General features: G+C 46.3%; 1 protein-coding gene across 5 annotated transcripts in view; it reads right to left on the minus strand.

Annotated features, from left to right (window-relative positions):
• Positions 1-20,702, minus strand: part of Ccnd3 (cyclin D3) — a 91,562-nt gene that overhangs the window by 31,866 nt on the left and 38,994 nt on the right. For all 5 annotated transcript variants that reach the window (XM_048445409.3, XM_085679266.2, XM_085679265.2 and 2 more), the window contains one exon: positions 8,816-8,923. The gene's annotated coding sequence lies outside the window, so the exon portion shown is untranslated. The remainder of the gene's footprint in view (positions 1-8,815; positions 8,924-20,702) is intronic.

Raw genomic sequence — 20,702 nt, forward strand, 5'->3', positions numbered from 1 at the left:
TTTAAAAACAAACAAGCAAATAAATAAATAAATGCAAAAGGTCAGAGATCAGTAAAGAGGGAGTTTGTCTTTTCTTTTTCTTTCTTTTTAAAACAGATCACATCTCATTATGTAGCTCAGGTTAGCCCCAAATGTCACCGATCCTCCTGCCTCCACTTTCCAAATGGGAAATGAGTCTATAGCCATCATGTCCCTCCTTCCCTCCCTTCCTGAGGTGCTGGGGGTTGAACCTAGGGACTCAAGAATGCAAGGCAAATCCTGCAGTGCATCCTTGCAGCGGTAGCAAGCACTGCCGCTGAGCTACCCCAGCCCCTGGACGTTATTTCCATAATTCTGGCCATCGTCACTAAGTTCAGAGCACAGAAGACAGGAAACCGTGTTGGAGGAGATTACTTCTTGCTGGCTTGACACAAAATGCTGACATTAAGGGAGACAGCACTTAGCTGGCAGCAAAGGGTGTGAAATTTCAGGTCTATTGCCAATGAGTCCCTGCACTAGGAACCATGGAAGCCTATGCTACATATGGGGAAGAATCTCTGATAGTTTTTCCTCAAAATTTGACAAAAATCGCAGTACTTAATTGGGGGGAGGGAGCGGCCATGGTGACACTCACCTTTAATCTTAGGACTCAGGAGGCAGAGGCAGGTGGATCTCTGAGTTACAGGTCAGCCTAAGTTCCATGACAGACAGGGCTGTGCAGAGAAACCCTGTCTTAAAACCCCGAACTGACAAAAAAAAATTTTTTTTGAGTCAGTTTTTTACTCTGTAGCCCAAGCTGGCCACAAACTCCAGGCAGTCCCTCTGCCTCAGCAGCCTAAGAACTGGGATTACAGGTGGGAGCCACCACAATTGGCTATGCCCCTGATGGGGTGTGGCATTATCAACAATGACGTGGGAAGCTCAAGTGAACTCTTGTTGCTGTTATTTTTGGGTTTTTAAAATCTGGGTTTCATTGTGCAGTTTGGCTGGCTTTGAACTTACTATGTACACCAACCTGGCCTCAAACTCAAGACGAGCCTGCCTCAGCTTCCAAGGTGTCAGGATTACTTAAGTGTCTTACAAATTCCAGCTTGAAATAACCCTTTTCTAGTTCCTAGCATTCATATCAGGAGGCTCAGAAAACCCTGGAACTCCAGCTCCAGGAGATTGGATGCCATTGACCTCCAAGTGTACCTACATATGCATACGCATGCCACCATACCCACACAGACACACACAGACCCACACAGACCCACAGAGACACACACAGATCCACAGAGACCCATATACACATCTCCAATCATACAAGATATTTTTCTTTATTTTTTTCTTTTTCTCTTTCTTTCTTTCTTTCTTTCTTTCTTTCTTTCTTTCTTTCTTTCTTTCTTTCTTTCTTTCTTTTTTTTTGAGATGGTCTCTTTATATAGACCTGGCTGGTCTTGAACTTGAATTCACAGAGATCTGCCCTGCCTGCTGCTGCTTCCACAGGGCTAGGATTAAAGGTGTTCATCACCACGCCTGGCTTGTTTTCTTTTATTCTAAGGAAAATACTTATAAAATCAGTATAATATGAAGTTGCAAGCAATGAGTATGCAGCTTAATGGAGGAAAAGAAGCAGGCACTACAACCCTAGCACTGGGAAGGTAGAGGCAGAAGTCTAAGGTCATCCTTGGCTGTATGTCAACTTTGAGGCCAGCCTGGGCTACATGAATATCTGTTTCCAAGAAAAGAAAAAAATCAATAAACCCACACAAAAGGCGTGATGGTGTACAGCTGTAGTCCTCAGAAGAGCCAGGGACCAGCATGTCAAGGTCACACTCAGGTTCCTCAGCAGTCTGAAGTCAGCCTGCACTGAATGGATACTTTTTCAAGAAAATAATTAAAAAATAAAAATAAACTAGACTTGTTGATATACATGCCTCTCACCCCAGTACTGGGGAAACAGAGTCAGGTGGATCTCTGTGAGTTTCAGACCAGCATGGCCTACACAGCAAGTTCCAGGCCAGCCAGAGCTACATGGTAAGACATTGCTTCAAAAATAAAATAAAACCATGAATGAGTTCTGCAATCCTTGAAAGCATATGCTCTCTTCTGTGCAATCTGGACTGAAATCACAGACTTAGTGCTTGCTGGTCTGAGGTATGATACTCTTTCCCCCACTTTTTCTTCTTTTCTTTTTCTTTTTCTTTTCTTCTTGAGGCACAGGGTTTCTCTGTGTAGCCCTCGCTGTCCTAGAACTCATCTCTAGACCAGGCTGGCCTCAGACTCACAGATCTGCCTGCCTCTGTCTCCCAAGTGCTGGGATTAAAAGCGTGCACCACTACTGCCTGGTGAAAGATATGGGACTTAATCTGCCTGAATCTCAGATTTTCCTTCTACCTAAACCTTGCAGGGCTGTCCGAGGACTCAGTAAATACTGTATGTAAGGTGCTCTGCTCTGGGCTCCTCTCCTCCAGCTTGTAGTAAAAAGACAACTGAGATCGTGATTAGTCATTTAAGGTCACAGAGCGGAGGGGACACCCTTCAGGAAATCTACATTTCGAGTCTATATTAATAATCTTACTTCCTCTCATTCTTCTGCCCCATTCAAGGCAGGAAATACATCCTTGAGTGTGGTATGTATATATGTGCTCATGTGGTATATGCTTGTGCACACGTGTATGGGAGTGCATGCATCCATGCATGTACATGTGGACATCAGGTGGTCTTCTCTGCAGCTCCCCACCTTTCTTTTTTAATTTCTTTTTCTTGTTTTGAGACAGAGCTGACCTAAAACTGACTATGTAACCCAGGTTGGCCTTGAATCCACAGAGATCTGCCTGCCTCTGCCTCCCTAAAGGCGAGTTCCAACCACATCTGGCTTCATCTTTATCATTATTATGTTTATTATTATATAATGTTGCTGTTATAAAAATAAATATTATCATATTTATTTTTAATTACATGTCTATATGTGTGACTGTGTGTGGGTTGCACACACGAGCCCATGGATCCCAGAAGAGATTAGATGGCCTGGCTTAGAGTTACAGAGGTTATGAATCACCTGACGTAGGTGCTAGGAACTGAACTCAGATCCTCACAAGAAGAGCAAATGGTCTCAACGCTGAGTCTCTGCAACCTCCCTATCACAGTGTTCTGAGACAGGTCTCCCCCTGGTCCTGCAGCCACCAGGTCTCCCCCTGGTCCTGCAGCCACCAGTTTGGCTGTGACGGATGGCCGGTGAATACCAGGAACCCTCCTGTCTCCCTCCCATCACTGGAATGCTGGAATCAGTGTGTCTCACACTCGAGGTTTGTGTCCTTTTTTTTTTAAAAAAAAAAAACATAGAAGCATTATCTCGTATTATTCTCCCAGTGGTCCTATAGCATCAATCAGTGTTTGTTATCTCCAACAGAGGTGGTGCACACCTATAATCTCAACACTGGCAAAGTTTGGCAGGATTTCAAGGTTGAGACCTGCTTAGGCTACAGGTCAAGATAAATAAATAGTTGTTATTTGTTATATAGTATATTTAAATACACATAAAGCTGTTTGTAAAAATAGCAAGAACAGAGCCTGGAAAGTTCTCAATGCTGAAGATGCTACAAACAAAATAAATAAGTAAAAATGAAAGATAGTCAATGTATTGCAGATTGAATGTAGAGACAGATGCAGGAGGACTGTGAGCTCCGGGCTAGCACAGGCTAAACAGACTGTCTCTAGAGACAGATGCAGGAGGACTGTGAGCTCCGGGCTAGCATGGGCTAAATAGACCGTGTCAAAAGAAAAATAAAATTGATGGGCTGGCAAGATGGCCGCTTGGGTAAAGGCACTTTCCATACAAGCCTGAGGAACCTTTAGTGGAAGGAGAGAACCTCAGAACTCACAGGCATCTATGGCACACACGTCCACAGTTACACACCCACAGCACAGACACTATCCTGAAACAGTAAAGAAAGGAGAAAGAAGCATGTTCCCGGTGTCCTGTGCAGCCCCCACGTTCTGTAAGTGAGTTTGTGTGAATTTAAGTGATGAAGCTTTGCTGTGACTTCTGGGGCGTTTCTCCCAGCTATGCTCGCCCTTGCTCACTGGACATCGCGAAGGTTGTAAAGAATATGTGGTAATTACTGTGGTGTGACCAGGGGCTTAGACAACTCTGTCTCTTGAATCCCCAGGTCATAAACCCTACCTTGTCCAAGGTGGCTTGGATAAGACCTTAGGTCCTGGAAACTTCCTCCTTCCTCCTCTATAAAATGCTGACTGAGGCTGGTGACCTGAGGTTTTGTTTTTGTTTTTTCAAGACAGGGTTTCTCTGTAGCTTTGGGGCCTGTCCTGGAACTCACTCTGTAGACCAGGTTGGCCTCGAAGTCACAGAGATCCTCCTGTCTCTGCCTCCTGAGTGCTGGGATTAAAGGCGTGAGCCACCACTGCCTGGCTGACCTGGTTTTATCCCTGCTATGGTAGGTGACTCTCAAATCTGTCCTTGGACCTCCACATGTGTGCCAACGTGAGTACCTACCTTCATGAACAGAACAAGTACATAAATAGTGTAAGAATTTGTTTTCAGTATGTTAACATCACATAAAGTTATGTATAATAACAGCTAGGACCGAGACTGGGAAGTGCTCAGGACCAAGCTGAGGATACCACAAACAAAAAGCATCATGGGCGAGGTTCATCTGATAGTCTTGGACCTTCTTATCAGTTTGGATCTGAGATATTTGAAGACACTGTGAATGTGTGCCTGTGCATGTGTGTGTGAGAGTGTGCACGTGTGTGCATGTGTGTGAGTGTGCACGTGTGAGTGTGTGTGTCTTCATGTGTGTGTTGTGTGAGTGTATGTGTACATGTGTGTGCATGTGTGTGAGTGTGCACTATGCGTGTGTGTGCGAGTGCGTGCGTGCGTGTGTGTGTGTGTGTGTATGTCTGTTGTTTTCCCAGATGGCTATCTACCATTCTTTGAAGATCATATCTCTCACTGATTATCTAGACTAGATCAGCAAGCTCTGGGGATACACCTGTCTCCATCCATCCTGCACAAAGTTTACAGAGACCAGGCCCTACTTTCATATGTAGGGTGCTGGGGAGCCAAGCTCAGGTGCTGATGCTTGTACAGCAGGCACCTCATCCACCGAGCCATCTCCCAGCCCCTGGAAAGTAGAACATTAAAGGGAAGACTTTAAAGGGGCACGGAGTTGAGAGGAAAAGGGAAGGAGATGGGATGAATGGTCCCTGGGACTCCAGATGGCCGCACATGGCTGAGCTGGGAAGAGAATGGTCCCACCCTGCTCGGCCCCTCCCACGTGTGTCTGGGAAATGTCAGTGAGATGCTAGGCTGGAGAGCACTGAAGAACACTACAATACCCAGAGAGAGAATTACAAATACTTCTGAAATGCATCCCAAATCTCCTATCTCAGCAAGCTATGCCAAATCCCTGCTGAACAGCGCGGCTCTGTTCTTCTCTACATCCTGGCACCATTACTAATCAGAACTTCCTCTCCTGCTCGAGTGGTCGACTCCAGGCCTTTAATTCCAGTCTTGGAAAGCCTTTACACAAAGAGGCAAGCTGATAAACCCGACCACATTCCTGCCATTTCCCTTTCTCTCTCTGGGAAAAAAAAAAAAAAAAGGAAACAACCAAAACGTCCCAACTGTAGAAGACTCAGTAGATGCCTTATAATAGATGTCATACATGGTTCGAATTTAGAATGTTGGGACGTAATATATAGACTACTTTGTTCTCAAGTTTAATGTGTGTGTGTGTGTGTGTGTGTGTGTGTGTGTGTGCGCGCGCGCACGCGCACTCGCATGCATCAGTGAGAGCAGACTTGTGGGGGTCAGAGGACAACTTTCAGGAGTCAGATCTCCCCTCCCACCTCAGTAAGTCGGGGTCTCTCTAGTCTCTTCTCACTGTATATTCCAGGCCAGCTGTTAAGATGACTTTCCTGTCCCACATTCCATCTTGTAGAAATTACAGACATACACTGTATCTGGTTTTTGGTTTTTGTTGTTGTTGTTGTTTGTTTGGGGGGGTTATTTATTTATTTATTGAGACAGGGTTTCTCTGTGTAACTTTGGAGCCTGTCCTGGAACTAGCTTTGTAGACCAGGCTGGCCTCGAACTCACAGAGAGATTCACCTGCCTCTGACCTCCTGAGTGCTGGGATTAAAGGTGTGCGCCACCCCCACCTGGCTGTTGTTTTTTGATTTTGCTTTTTTATTTGTTTGTTTGTTTGTTTTTTCTGAGGGAGAGTTTCCCTGTAACTTTGGAGCCCGTCCTAGAACTCACTCTGTAGACCAGGCTCATCTCAAACTCACAGAGATCCGCCTGCCTCTGCCTCCTGAGTGCTGGATTAAAGGTGTGCACCACCCTGCCCGGTTGTGTCTAGTTTTTTAATGTAGATTTGGGGAATTGAACTCAGGTCCTCAGATTTGTGAGTGCTGCCTTTACTTAGGGGTCCACTTTACCAGCCCTATGTTATTGCTTTCTATTTGTTTTACTTTTTGTTTTGTGAGCTGGGAGTCTCTACGTAGATCAGGTTGGCCTTGAATTCAGAGATCCACCTACCTCTGCCCTCCAAGTGCTGACATTAAAGGCATGCACCACTACATTCAGCCCCATTTATTTTTTGAAGCAGGGTCTCATGTAGCCCAGACTTACCTCAAACTTGTGCTTGTGTGTGTGCACGTGTGTGCTTATGCATGGGAGAGCAGAGGACACCCTCGGGTATCATCCACAGAAACACCACGCACGTCCCTTGACACAGGGCCTCTCACCTGTGTCTATGAGAGCTAGGTGGCCTGAGGTCACCTAGCTCTCATGGGCTAGAATGGCAGGCCAGTGAGCCCCAGGGGCCTCTAGTCTCTGCTTTCCCAGTGCTAGGATTGTAAGCATACACCATGCCAGTGTTTTCCCAGGGTACTGGGGATCAAACTCAGATCCTCATGCTTGTGTGGCAAGTACTTTATTACCCTGTGCCCACGACTTGGTGGGGTTGTTTTATGTTGTTTGTTTTGCTTCTGACTTTGAACTTCTGACTTTCTTTCCATCTACCTAGTGCAGGGATTACAAGTGAGAACCAGGACACATAGTTTATGTGGTGCTGGGGATGGAGCCAAGGATTTCATTCATGCTGGATAAACACTGCGCCAAATGAGCCTATCCCCAGCTCTAGATCTTCTATGTTTTATAAATTATGTGTGCATGTGTATCTGTGTCAGGGTGTGCGCATCTGAGTGCAGGTGCCCTTAGAAGCCAGCGGTGTCAGATCCCCTGGAGTTAGACGCAGGTACTGGAAACAGAAGTGGGGTCCTCTAGAAGACCAGTGCATGCTAGCAAGCACTGAGCAATCTCTCCAGCTCCCATGATCTATATTTTGAAAGCATCCATGAGGCCTAGGGATAGAGCTCAGCACATGTCTGTGTTCCTAACACTGAACATACCCAGTCTTGTCTGAACACTTGCTCAGCATGAGTGAGGCCCTGGGTTCAGCCCAAAAGAACAAACGTGTGAGTGATAATAAGAACTACCATGGGCTTAGAATAGGGTCATGGTTACCAGGGTGAGTTCTGGACTTGAACTTGGTTTGATTCCCAGATGTCCGAGGTACCAGCTGTGTGGCCTTGCTGAGTGTCTGTGTCTCTCTGCTTTAGTTGGACATCAGAAAAATGACAACAAAAACAAAATCTCATTCCATAGCCAGGCTCCCTGCCTGGTCTATCTGCTTTGTTTTGTTTTGTTTGTGGTGCTGGGAATGGAAGCCAGGGTCTCACAATGTTAGGTGAGTCCTTTGCCTCCAGCTGCTGCCTGCTTTCACATCTGGTTCTGTTATTTTTTAGCAGCTGTACAATCTGAGTTGGGGAGACTCTCTATCCCTTGCTTGTTTTCTCATCTGTAAACAGGATATCCCACACAAGTATTTGAGACTAACAAGGTTTTTTTCTTTAACATGTGTGTGTGTGTGTGTGTGTGTGTGCACATGCCACATGTATTTGGATGCCCTCCAGAAATGGGTATCAGATTCCCTGGGGTTGAAGCTACAAGTAGCTATGAGCTACCTAACATGGGTTCTGGGAACAGAACTTCAGTCTTTTGTAAGAGTAGCTTACTCCCTTCTGCTGAGCCCCCCTCTCTTAAGTCCCCCTTTCTTCAGTCCCCATCTCTACAGTCCCCTACAGCCCCACTCTGCAGCCCCCATCTCTCTAGCTCCCATCTTTCCATCCCCTACCGTCCCCCTCTCTCCAACCCCTCTCTTCAACCTCCTTCTCTCCAGCCCCCCCTCTCTGCAGTACCCCCTCTCCAGCTCCCCCCTCTAGCCCCCTTCTCTCCAACCCCCACGTCTTCAGCCCCCCTCCAGCCTCCCTCTTCCCATTCTTGTGCTTTGCTTTGTTTAAAGACAGAATCTCATGTAGCTGTGAGCTGTCTTCAAGCCTCCTATGTAGCCAAGGATGACTTTGAACTCCTAATCCTCCTGAGTCTACCTCTCCAGTCCTGTGATTACAAGCCTGAGCCACCACCCCCAGCTCCCTCTTCCTCTGAGAGGAAGCAGCTGGAGCTCACACCGGTCTGGTCGGAAAACACTGAGCAGAGCTCAGCACACGATTGTACAGAAGCAGCTTGTATGCCAGTTATACACAGAAAACCCACTGCCAGTTTACAGGGGCCCCTAGAGGAGGCTCCCCAGTGCCCATGTTATTATTCAACAACAGCCCAAGTTAGAAAGGGTCACTGAGGGGTAGCCACCTGTTGAACCACAACCTACTTCACTTCCCATCTTGATTCTTCCTCTGGTAAATTCTGTCACTACTATCACTTCAACCCTGAAAGGGACTTGGGGTACAAAGATGGCTGACCCACCTGGTATTTCTCTTGAGCCTGTCAGGGTCTTATGTAGTACAAGCTGGCCTTGAACTTGCTGGGCAGTTGAGGATGGTCTTCAGCATTCTGACCCTTTGGTAGTCTCTCCTAGAAGAGAGTAGTTGTAAGTCCGAGAAACACTAGTGTGTGCCATCGGCTATGGCCTAATAGTTTCCCACAGCTCTCTGCACAGAACAGAATTGGGGTAATCAATATGACACATACTTTTTAAAAATTGTGTGTGTTTGTATGATGTGTGTCCATCCCATATGTGCCATGGTGAGCAGGTCAGAGGATAGCTCTGTAGGGTCGATTCTCTCCTTCCACCATGTGGGCTCTTGGAGGGCTTACATGACAAGTACCTTAAACCATGGAGCCTTCTCAACAGCCCCTTTTTATGTTTTTTAGTTATTTATGTATTGTTCTCAGTGTATGATATGTATGTACTGTTATCTGTGTAGTGTGTTCTCTGCCTAGTGTTTTGCCTGCATCTGTGTGTGTATGTGCACCACGTGCGTGCCTGGTGCCCACAGAAGCCAGAAAAGGGTGTCAGATTCCCTGATACAGGAATTACAGGCATTGAGTCACCTGGTGGGTGCTGGGAATCAAATCCAGGTCCTCTGGCAGAACAGCCAGTGCTCTTAACCACTGAGCATCTCTCCACATTACACTTCAAACTTTTAAAACATGCGTGATAATTATAATTTACATAGATAATGTTTAAACACTTACTAGGAGCGGTAATATTTTACTTGTCACCTGTTTAGATAGGGTCTCTCCTACTGCCCATACTGGTCGTGGACTCCAGGATTCATGCCCTCTTTTCCTCCCAGGGCTGGGGCTACAGGTTTGCATCAGGGACTCAACTTTGCTTAACTACCTTAGAATGCACTTTCTCCTCCCTCAGTGACTTCCCTTTCATATAAACACTGAGAGAGTCAGCAGTGCTGCTCATGCCTGTAATCCAAACCCCGGGATGTTGACACAGGCCAGCTTGGGCTTCACAGTGACTTCCAAGCCATCCTGGGCTACAGAGTGAGACCTTGTCTTAAGAAGTCAAATAAACAAACACTCTAAAGAAAGAAAGAAAGCCTAGTGGGGCGGGGCAGGGCTGGAAAGATGCCTCGGCAGCTAAGAGTACCTGCATTGCTTTTGCAAAGGACCCAAGTTCGTGTCCCATAACTTTGGGAAGCTCACAGCTGCCTGTAAGACTCTGGCCTCCATAGGCACTGCACTCACGTTTGCACACCACGCACGTGTATGATTAATTGCTTTTTTTTTTAAAAAAAAAAAAAGCAAACAAATAAACAAAAAGAACCCAAAAAATTAAACAAAAATTTGAAGTGGGGGTTAGGGACCTGGCTGCTGACAGACTGACTGCCTTCCTTGCATAGGAGGAGCCCTACTTTGATCCCCAGCCAAGTGCTAGGACTATAGGCATGCGCCCCCACACCAGACTTGCTTGTTAATTTGAATGCGTGGATGCCTAAGGCTGCCTGTTATTTAGGGGGCCACAGGGCAACAGTCCCTAAAACAGACTAAATCATTGTCAGGCAGGTGTATGCAAAGAAACCAAACTCACTGGTGGGGAGAAGGTTGTAATGAGCCATGCTTGCAGGTGACTCAGTGTGAGGAACGGACCAGCCTGTGACCCTCAACTGAGACACTGTCAGAGAACCTTCTCCACCAAATTATTCGCCTTCCCCATGACTAATTCCCAGAAATTTACATTTCAAAGACCAAGAAAAATTCCCCCCAAAATTTGGAGACCAAGAAGTAGTAAGGTTATTGCCAAGTAAGGTTAACAGGGAAAGAACCTAATATGTGTGTATGTATGTATGTCTATGGGCTCAGAGCAAGGGCTTAGAGCAAAGGGAAGCACACTAGATGAAATGAAGTCACTAGACTTTGAAAACTCAGGGGGCAGGAGAGATGGCTCACTGGTTAAGGGAACTTTTGCTTTTGCAGAGGACCCTGGTTTAGTTCCCAGCACCTACAACCACCTGTGACTCAAACATCAGGGGATCGGTCACCTTTGTCCTCTAAGCACCAGGCGAACACGTGGTGTAATACGTACAAACCCAGACAGAAAATAGAACAATTAAGAGTTTGTAAGAGAAGAAAAGATTCACATGAGCAAATTCTCAGAGGCCAACGAGGTGACTCACAGGGTTTAAAGCACTCTGTTGCACAAATGTGACAACCCAAGTTTGATCCCTGCCACTAATGATGGAAGGACAGACTTCTGAAAGTTGTCCTCTGACCTCCACATGTGCACCATGGCACGGGTGTACCCCCACTCACAGACACACACACACACACACAGAAAGACAGACAGACAGACACACACACACACACACACACAGAGACAGACAGACAGACACACACACACACACAAAGACAGACAGACACACACACACACAGACACACACACAGACACACACACACACAGACACACACAAAGACAGACAGACACACACACACACACACACACAGAGACAGACAGACAGACAGACAGACAGACACACACACAGACACACACAGAGAAAGACAGACAGACAGACACACAGACACACAGACACACAGAGACACACACAGAGAAAGACAGACACAAACACACAGAGAGAAAGACAGACAGACACACAGAGACAGACAGACAGACACACACACAGACACACACAGAGACAGACAGACAGACAGACAGACACACACACACAGACACACACAGAGAAAGACAGACAGACAGACACAAACACACAGAGAGAAAGACAGACAGACACACAGAGACAGACAGACAGACACACAGAGACAGACAGACAGACACACACACAGAGAAAGACAGACAGACACACACACACAGAGACAGACAGACAGACACACAGAGACAGACAGACACACAGAGACAGACAGACACAAACACACAGAGAGACAGACAGACACACAGAGATAGACACACACACAGAGAGACAGACAGACAGACACACACACAGAGACACACAAACGGAGACAGACACACACAAACAGAGACACATAGACACACAGAGACACAGACACACATAAACACACACACAGAAAAAATGAATACAATAAAATAAGATTAAAAATTTAAAAATCAGCTGGGAGATGGTGGCGCACACCTTTAATCCCAGTACTTGCGAGGCAGAGGCAAGAGGATCTTTGTGAGTTCAAGGCCAGCCTGGTCTACAGAGCCCATTCCAGGATAGCTCAGGCTGTTAAACAGAGAAACCCTGTCTCAAAAAACAAAACAAAACAAAAATTAAAAAAGCAACTTTAGACTGGGAGTCATGGCTTATAATCTCAGCATTTGGGAGGTGGAAGAAGGAGGATCCAGAGATTTTTAAACCTTTTATTTATTTGTATTCATGTGGGCATGTGTATGTCACTGTGTGCGATGGTCAGAGGACAGCTTTGTGGAGTTGGGTCTCTTCTTCCAACTTAACGCGGGTTCCAGCAATGGAACTCAAGTCTTTAGGCTTAGGAGTCAAGCCCTTTTACCCAACGAGCCTCTGGTCCCAGGACCAAGAATCTCAAGGTCGTCTTTGATTACATAGGAAGTTCAAGGCTAGCCTAAGGTAAATGGGTGGAAGTGTGCTTGTGTGTGTGTACATTATTTGGGTGTGTTGTGCATGGGGATGTGTGTGCAGGTGTGTGCACCCATGAGGAGAATGTTATGTTGGCGTCTTCCTCTATTGCTTTCTGCCCCGTTCCCCTGAGACAGTGTTTTTCATTGAGCCCAGGGCCAGCAGCGTGTTGGAGAGGCCGTCAGGCCAGTGAGTGTCTTGTCTGCCCCTCCCATGGCTGGACTCACATGTATGCACTGGGCTATGTCTAGCCTGTTGCATGGATGCTGGAGATCTGAATGCAGGACTTCATATCTGTGCAGCAGGCCTCTCACACAATGGGAAATTCCCTGAGATGTATCATAGACATTTACGGATCTACATTTTGCTTCTTATTTTCTCTCAATATTTTTATTTTCTTCTGTGATTTTTTTTTCCGAGACAGGGTTTCTCTGTGTAGCCCTAACTGACCTAGAACTAGCTCTGTAGACTAGGTTGGCCTCGAACTCAGAGATTTGCCTGTCTCTGCTTTCTAAGTGCTGGGATTAAAAGCTTACATCACCAGGTCTGGCTTTCTCTAATTTTTTTTTTTTTTTTGAGACAGGGTTTCTCTGTGTAACAGTCCTAGCTGTCCTGGAACTCACTCTATAGACCAGGCTGGCCTCAAACTCACTGAGATCCACTTGTCTCTGTCTCCCAAATTCTGGGATTAAAGGCGTGCGCCACCACCACCCAGTCTCTCAATACATTTTTTTTAAGAATTTCTTTATGATTTATTTAACTTTATTTTATGTGCATCGGTATGAAGGTGTCAGATCCCCTGGAACTGGAGTTACAGACAGTTGTGAGCTGCCATGTGGGTGCTGGGAATTGAACCCGGGTCCTCTGGAAGAGCAGCCAGTGCTCTAAACCAGCGAGCCATCTCTCCAGCCCTCTCGGTATTTTTGAAACACTTTTGTTATTTGCTAGGACTGTGTGTGAGAGCATGTGTGCCTTGGCACACACATGGAGATCAGAGAACAACTTTGCAGAGTCAGCTCTTCCTACCACGTGGGTCTGAGAATCAAACTCAGACGGAGCATCAGGACCGACAACAAGCTCTCTACCTACTGAGCCATTCTGCCAGTACTAATATAGTTAACCTATACATTGCCACTCAATATTTCACTATGCACCCACATTAAGTGGACATCAGAGGCAGGTGGATTTCTGTGAGTTCAAGACCAGCCTAGTCTACAGAACGAGCGGGTTCCAGGACAGCTAGGGCTGTTACATAGAAAAAACCCTGTCTCTAAAAAAATATAATAAAACAAGAGGTTCTTTGACCGATCAATGTAGAAAGCCTGAAAGAACACCCCTGGAATTAATGAATAACTATAGTCAACATTGGAGGATACAAAGTTAATCCACAAAGCACGGCATCATGATACAGGCCGCCATCCCAACATTCAGGAAGAAGGTACAAGAAGATTATTGCAAGTCCAAGGTCAGCTTGGAATTTGCAAGGTGGCAGACATTTGAAACCCCAAACAGTGGAGACGCTGAGGGAGGATTGAGACTTCTTGGCCAACCTGGGCTATGAAGCAAACCGTGTTTTTAAGAGGAGAGAGAGTGTTAGGCCTGGGGATGATGCCCTTCACGGCATAGAACGCCAGCTCAGCATGGAGGAAGCCTGAGCTTCAATCCTTAGCACAGGGTAAACCCCGTGAAGTGGGAACATCTGTGGCCCCAGACCTTGAATGGTGCATGCAGGAAGATTAAAGGTTCAGGGCTGGGCTGCGCATAGTGGTGCAAGCCTTTAATCCCAGAATTAGGAGGCAGAAGAAGTGAGTTTCTGTGAGTTCCAGACCATTCTGGTCTACACAACAAGTTACAGGACAGTCAGAGCTACACAGAGAAACCCTGCTTTGGAAAACAAAACTGTAGTGGCTTTCATGCGTATTTTAATAAATAAAGCTTGCCTGAAGATCAGAGAGCAAAACAGCCCCACTGGTCAGCCTTACAGACCAGGCAGGGGTGACACGCACCTTTAATCCCAGTAGCCACAATAGTTGCCATAGAAACTGGGCAGTGCAGTCCTCTAATCCCAGTGATGCACGCCTTTAATCCCAGCCCTAGAGAGGATTATAAAACAGGAGGAGACAGCTCTCAGACACAGTCTCATTCTGAGATTTCTGGAGGCAGGATCGACCGAGGTCAAGGTAAGAGCTGGTAGCTGGCTGTTTTGCTTTTCTGGTCTTCAGGCTGAACCCTAATTGCTGAGTTTTTATTAATTGTGCTTTACAAAAAAAAAAAAAAAAAGCCGAACCGAACCAAAAAAAAGTTCAAGGACATCTTTAGCTATACGTGTTCAAAGCCAGTATGGGCTAGATGAGACCCTGTCTCAAAAAAAAAAATAAAATTCAGCTGGGAAGGGAGAAGAGGTATATGTGTAAGCTGGCCACTGCTTCAGGGACTTCCTTTTGTCTGTCTGTCTGTCTGTCTGTCTGTCTGTCTGTCTCAGGATAGGGTTTGGAGCCTGTCCTGGAACTAGCTCCTTTCTTGTAGACCAGGCTGGCCTTGAACTCACAGAGTTCTGCCTCTGCCTCCTGAGTGCTGGAATTAAAGGCATGTGCCACCACCGCCTGACAGGCTTCCTATTCTTTATAAATAAAAAGGTGAGGACAGGTATTATACCCACATATCTTATATAGGAAAAAAATAGTTTCTATAGCGTATGTCTCCCCCTGAGATTTCAAGCATCAAGGCGCATGTCCCCACTGGGGAAATGTCTGTACTTTGTAAAACTCCTGAAATTTCCAAAGCCGCTGCCACCCTCCTCACGGAGCCTTCTGCAGGCTGAATGAGCGGCTCCTGCTTGCCTGTGTTTGGTCTCTGCTCTCTCTGCCCTTGTAGAGCTCATAGCGTTTGTCTACTAGTTATGTGCTTGAGACTTCCCTCTCTCCTTGGCAGGGACACATACTTTTTTTTTGAGAAGAAAATCCTGTGTAGCCTGGACTGGCCTTCTTGAATTCAGTATATAGAGACGCCATGGAACCAGCCGCCAAGTCAGACATGCTGAATCTTTCCCGGTAAGTCACGACCTCGTGGTGGCATACAGATTATTAGAAATGGGTTGAATCAATACGTAAGAGCTAGCCAATAAGAGGTTGGAACTAATAGGCCAGGCAGTGTTTAAAAGAATATAGTTTTCGTGTAGTTATTTCGGGTGTAAACTAGCCGGGGATCCCCGCGGGACGCAGCCCGTCACTCCTTCTACACTATGGGATTGGGAGAGAGTGTCAAAGATCCACTTGAAAGCCCTGGGTTGGGTGGCCAGGTCTGGACGGTCATTAAGGTAAATTCTATCTACTTTGCCAAATAGCTTAAAGTCAAAACCATAAATAGGAGGAGGATCTGGCTGGATATGGCCAAGAACTCCCCAGAGGAATCCTTAGCATGGAGAGGTTGGAGAGTCTACCCATCTCAGGGCCGTTCTCCCCTGTCACTGTCCCATTTCAAGTAGCCCCAGTACAGGCTCGTCCACACTTCCATTGCGATAATTTCTGGTCTCGGTTGCTTTTCCTTCTGAGACAAGGTCTTATCTAGCCCAAAATGGCCTCAAACTGGATAGATAGTTTTGAGGATGACCTTGAAAACCCGATTCTCCACAGTCAGGCGTAGTGGCACACATCTTTAATCCCCATCTTTAATCCCAGCACTCAGGAGATAGAGGCAGGTGGCTGTCTGTGAGTTTAAACCAACGTGGTTTACAGAGAGAGTTCCATGACAGCTAGGGACACACGGAGAAACCCTGTCTTGAAAAACAAAAAAAAAAAAAAAGAAAGGAAGGAAGGAAGGAAAGAAAGAAGAAAAAAGAAAGGAAGGAAGGAAGAAGAAAGAAGAAAGGAAGGAAGGAAGGAAGGAAGGAAGGAAGGAAAAAAGAAAGAAAAAGGAAATTGTATTCCTTCTGCCTCCACCTCCAGAATGCTGGCATTAAAGACATGCACACCAAGCCTGGATCCTATTGTGCTGGGAATCAAAAGGAGGGCTTGTGAAAGCGAGGCAAGCGCACACCACCTGAGCTACATCCCAATCCCCTCCCTAACTTTCCCACATTTTTTTGATACGAAGTCTTGTTATAGAGGGTCAGGGTTCCAGGCATGCACCACTGTGTTTTATTACACCAATGTGCTTAGTCTAAAACTCCATGACGAGTCTGGAAACTGATGAAGCAGTCACCCCAAATCCCATTCCTGCAGTGTCCAGACTAGAATCCAAGCCATTGCAATTCGGGTCGTGCCCTGGCATGGCTCTTTGAACGTGGAGAGATCTGATGAGACCTCTTCCAGCTCTGATCTCCTTGAAGCCTCTGCTCAACTCTGTCACCTCTTCTTCCAAGTCAAGCAGAGGGGAGTCTGTAACACTGGCGCATTTCTCACTGTCTTCAGGAACAATTCATCCATCTTTGTTTGTTTGTTTGTTTTTAACTACACCCTCCTGTCCACCCAGCCTGACGACCTGAGTTTGAGTCCCAGGACCTACACGATAGAAGAGAACTGACCCCCCTAAGCTGTTCTCTGAATTCACTTGCACACGTATACACACATACAAACCAGCCAAACAAATAATAAGCAAAAAATAACAACAACAACAAAAAACCCTTGCACAAGGATGTTCGTAGATGTTTAAGCGCTCCAAACTGGAAGCAATCCAAGTGTCTGTCAACACCAGAACGGATAGACAAACAGCACATATACAGCCATACATGGAATGCAGTTTGGCTCTGGAAAGGAACAAATCGCTTCTGCACACCACGTCCAGGCTGTGCAAAACTAGATACAAAAGAAAATAGACTGCTGGATCCTGTCTAGTTGAAATTCTACCCAAAAACAGCTCTAATTCTGGAGGGGAAATGGACTCCAGAGAGCTTTCTGGGGTGATAATCAAATGCCCTCCACTTTGATTTGAAGGTAACGAGGGTGTTTACATTTGCCAAAGCTCAGAAGACTGAGATTCTGTGTGCTCCGTGCCATGGAGAGTGGATACAGAAAGCCATTTACAGGACTGAAAAAGAAACCTGCACCAATGAGGGCTATATGGTCTCAAATACGCACATTAAAAAAGAATTTTATGTTATTTTATTTGTTATTTGTTATATTATTTTTTAAGACAGGGCTTCTTTGTGTAGCATGGGCTGTCCTGAAACTTGATCTGCAGACCAGGCTGGCTTCAAACTCAAAGATCTGTGCATCTGCCTACTGAGTGCTGGGATTAAAGGTGTGTACCACCACCTGGCTAGAAAAGAAAATTTTTTAAAAATCCAAAATTAGGGCCACAGATATAGCTCAATGGTACAGGACCTACCCTATGGTCCCCATAAATCCTAGCTTTTGGGCAGACTGAGGCAGAAGGATCCAATTTCAAATCCTTCTGTGTTACAAAACGAGTTCAAGGCCAGTCTGGGTAATTTAGGGAGACCCTGTCTAAGAACAAACAAAATAAAAAGGTAACCTGGTGATGTAGACAGTTGACAGAATGGTTGCTTGATAGTTAAGGCCCTGGGTTTCACCCCAGAACTTCAGAATAAACCAGTTGTGGGGCTCTGAGAGAGCTCAGCGGGTAAAGGCCCAGCCCCCAAGCATGATGATCTGAGTGTGATTCCCAGAATCCACATGTTGAAAAGGAAGAACCAACCCCCTAAGTTGTCCTCTGACACATGCATACATGTGCACACACACATGCATGCGCGTGCGCACACATGCACACACACGCATGCGCACACATGTATGCGCACACACATATACACACATGTGCGTACACATGCACACATGTACACTCATACACACTCAGATAAATAAATGAGCACAATAAGAAAGCAGCCCACAGAGCTGTGAACACACACACATGCACACACATACACACACACACACTCAAATTAATGAACACAATAAGAAAGCATCCCACAGAGCTGTGAACACAGCTTAGTGGTGGAGAGCTTGGCAAGGATGCCCCAGACCTTGGCTTCCATCCCAGGACCACACCCAGTTAGCTAGATCAGACCAGCCTGGCCTCCAACTCACAGAGATGCTCCTGCCTCTGCCTGGGATTAAAGGCCTATGGCATCATGCCTACTCCTATTTATTTTTATTTTTAGTTAGCCAAGGTCTTAATTTGTTGCCCAGGCTTACCTCAAAGGCATAGATTCAAGGGATCCTCCACTCTTAGCCTCCTGAGTCACTGAGTCTAACACCTGCAACCAGACCTGCAATGCAGTTTCATTCATTCATTCATTCATTCATTTCACTTCCTACTTCCTTAATTCTATGCTTGGCTTATCAGATTTCTCAACTTTGGACTTTTCCCCTTGGTGTTAGGGTTTGAACCCAGGGCCTCACACAACATTAAGCAAGCACTCTAGACCGAGCTATATTATCAGTCCTGTCTCTCACTTGTTCTAGACAGGGTCTCCCTAAATTGCTCAGTCTGGCCTTGAGCCTCCTCTGTAACCCAGGTAGAATTTGAAATTGAGTCCCTCCTGCCTCAATCTGCCCACTAGCTGGGATTATAGGTCTTGTACCCACAGGCTAGCTGGGGAGTCTTAAAGAAACAAGGGAAGGAGAAGAGCTTGGAATTTCAGTTTGATGGGTGGGCTGGTGGGTGGCCTTGAGGGTGGTGGGTCAGGCAGGTCCAATTAGTGCGGACTGGGGTTTAGCCAAGGACGCGGAAGAGGCAGCTTTTGCTGCAGGGAAGACCCATGGCCATGACCTTTAGGAAGGCAGGTTTTATGGCCTGGAGACCAAGCAGCGGCTGAATGCAGGGAGTTCAAGAGTGGATAAGTAAGTAGCCTCAGACTGGAAAGCACCCAAGTGGATAACAATCGGAGCCTGGCTGCACAGCCCCAGTACCGTCTCCAGAAGAAATGACGCTGTGTCCACACACAGACGGGCTTCCCAAATTAGGTGACGTAAAGCGTTTGAAGACACAAATGGCATTTATACAGATCACAATAATGAAAGGGCATGCGTGTGCTACGCGCTCCGGAGAGGCCAGAGAAGATGGAGTCCTGCTTGTGGAGGCTGGGTTAAAGTCTCCGGATCGTCTTTTTTGGAAGGATGTTCATTGGCAAACAAAAACACGCAGTGTTTCTTTAAGATAAAAGTAGTCGGTGAGGAAATGGAGCCCGCAAGTGAAGGCCACTCCTTGGAGGAAAGACAGGGACCTAGGAATGAGATGGCGGAACAGCTGGGTAAGCCTGAGGGCTTACAGCAGGCGACTCAGGCCAGGTGGGGGCTGGGGGTAGGGACAAAGTGTTAATCTAGCCTGCAGTAACCTGCCACGTCCTTATATGCCAAAGATGACCTGAATGCTTGATCCTCCTGCTTCCATCTCCCTAATGCCAGGATTATAGGTGTGCACCACCACATCTGTCTGCACTGGCATCTTTTGGGTGATGTTTGTTAATTTTTTAAACCACATTTATTAATTTCCTGTTTGTATGCTTATGGGTGAGTACCACAGCATAGGACAATTATGGGGGTTGATTCCCTCCTCCCACCACGTGGGCTCTGGGAATTGAACTCAATTTGTCAGACTTGGTGGCAAGCATGATTACTCAATGGGCCAGCTCGCTAGCCTCATCTTTTTTTTTTAATTGATTGAATGTATTCATTGTTAATTTCATACATGTACATAATGCACCGTTTACCCTCAGCCATCACCGTCCCTTAGTTTCCTCCCATCCACTACTCTCTCCTCTACAGGGCCACTTTTCATATTCCTGCCATTTTGGTTTGTTTTGTGACGCTCAGTTTTTAAACAGATACTGCACGTGGCTATAGGTATGACACTGTTCATCAGAGCCTGGTGGGCTCACCGTTTGTTACACAACTGAAAGCCATGGCTGCCCCTCCTCTAGAATCCCTCAGGCTTCCAACAGCTCAGCAGGGAAGGGCAGGGAGCCCGAGGCGCCATTTGTTTTAATTATGACTTATGAGTCAGTGTGTGCATATGTGCACACAGCACAGGTGCCCTCAGAGGCAAGAGTCGTTGACTCCCCTGGAGCTGGAGCTCTGGGCAGTGCTGCAGCTGACCTGGGGCCCTTTCCAGGGCAGTGAGTGCTCTGAACCAGCCCGCTCTCTATCACCTCCAACTCTTTTTAAATTTAAAAAAAAAAAAAAGAACTTGAAACAAACCCAAAGTGTCCAGAGGTGCACAGGTTTACACAGCTATAAAATACCAGAACCCCGAGCCCTGCCTTCTGCTTCGTATATGCATTGCTTTCAGGGCTATGTCACATTATCACATAATCGAACGTTTTTATTTTT

This window comes from Myodes glareolus, chromosome 18 (genome assembly GCF_982192425.1).
Source record: "Myodes glareolus chromosome 18, mMyoGla1.1, whole genome shotgun sequence".
NCBI classification, from domain to species: Eukaryota; Metazoa; Chordata; class Mammalia; order Rodentia; family Cricetidae; genus Myodes; species Myodes glareolus.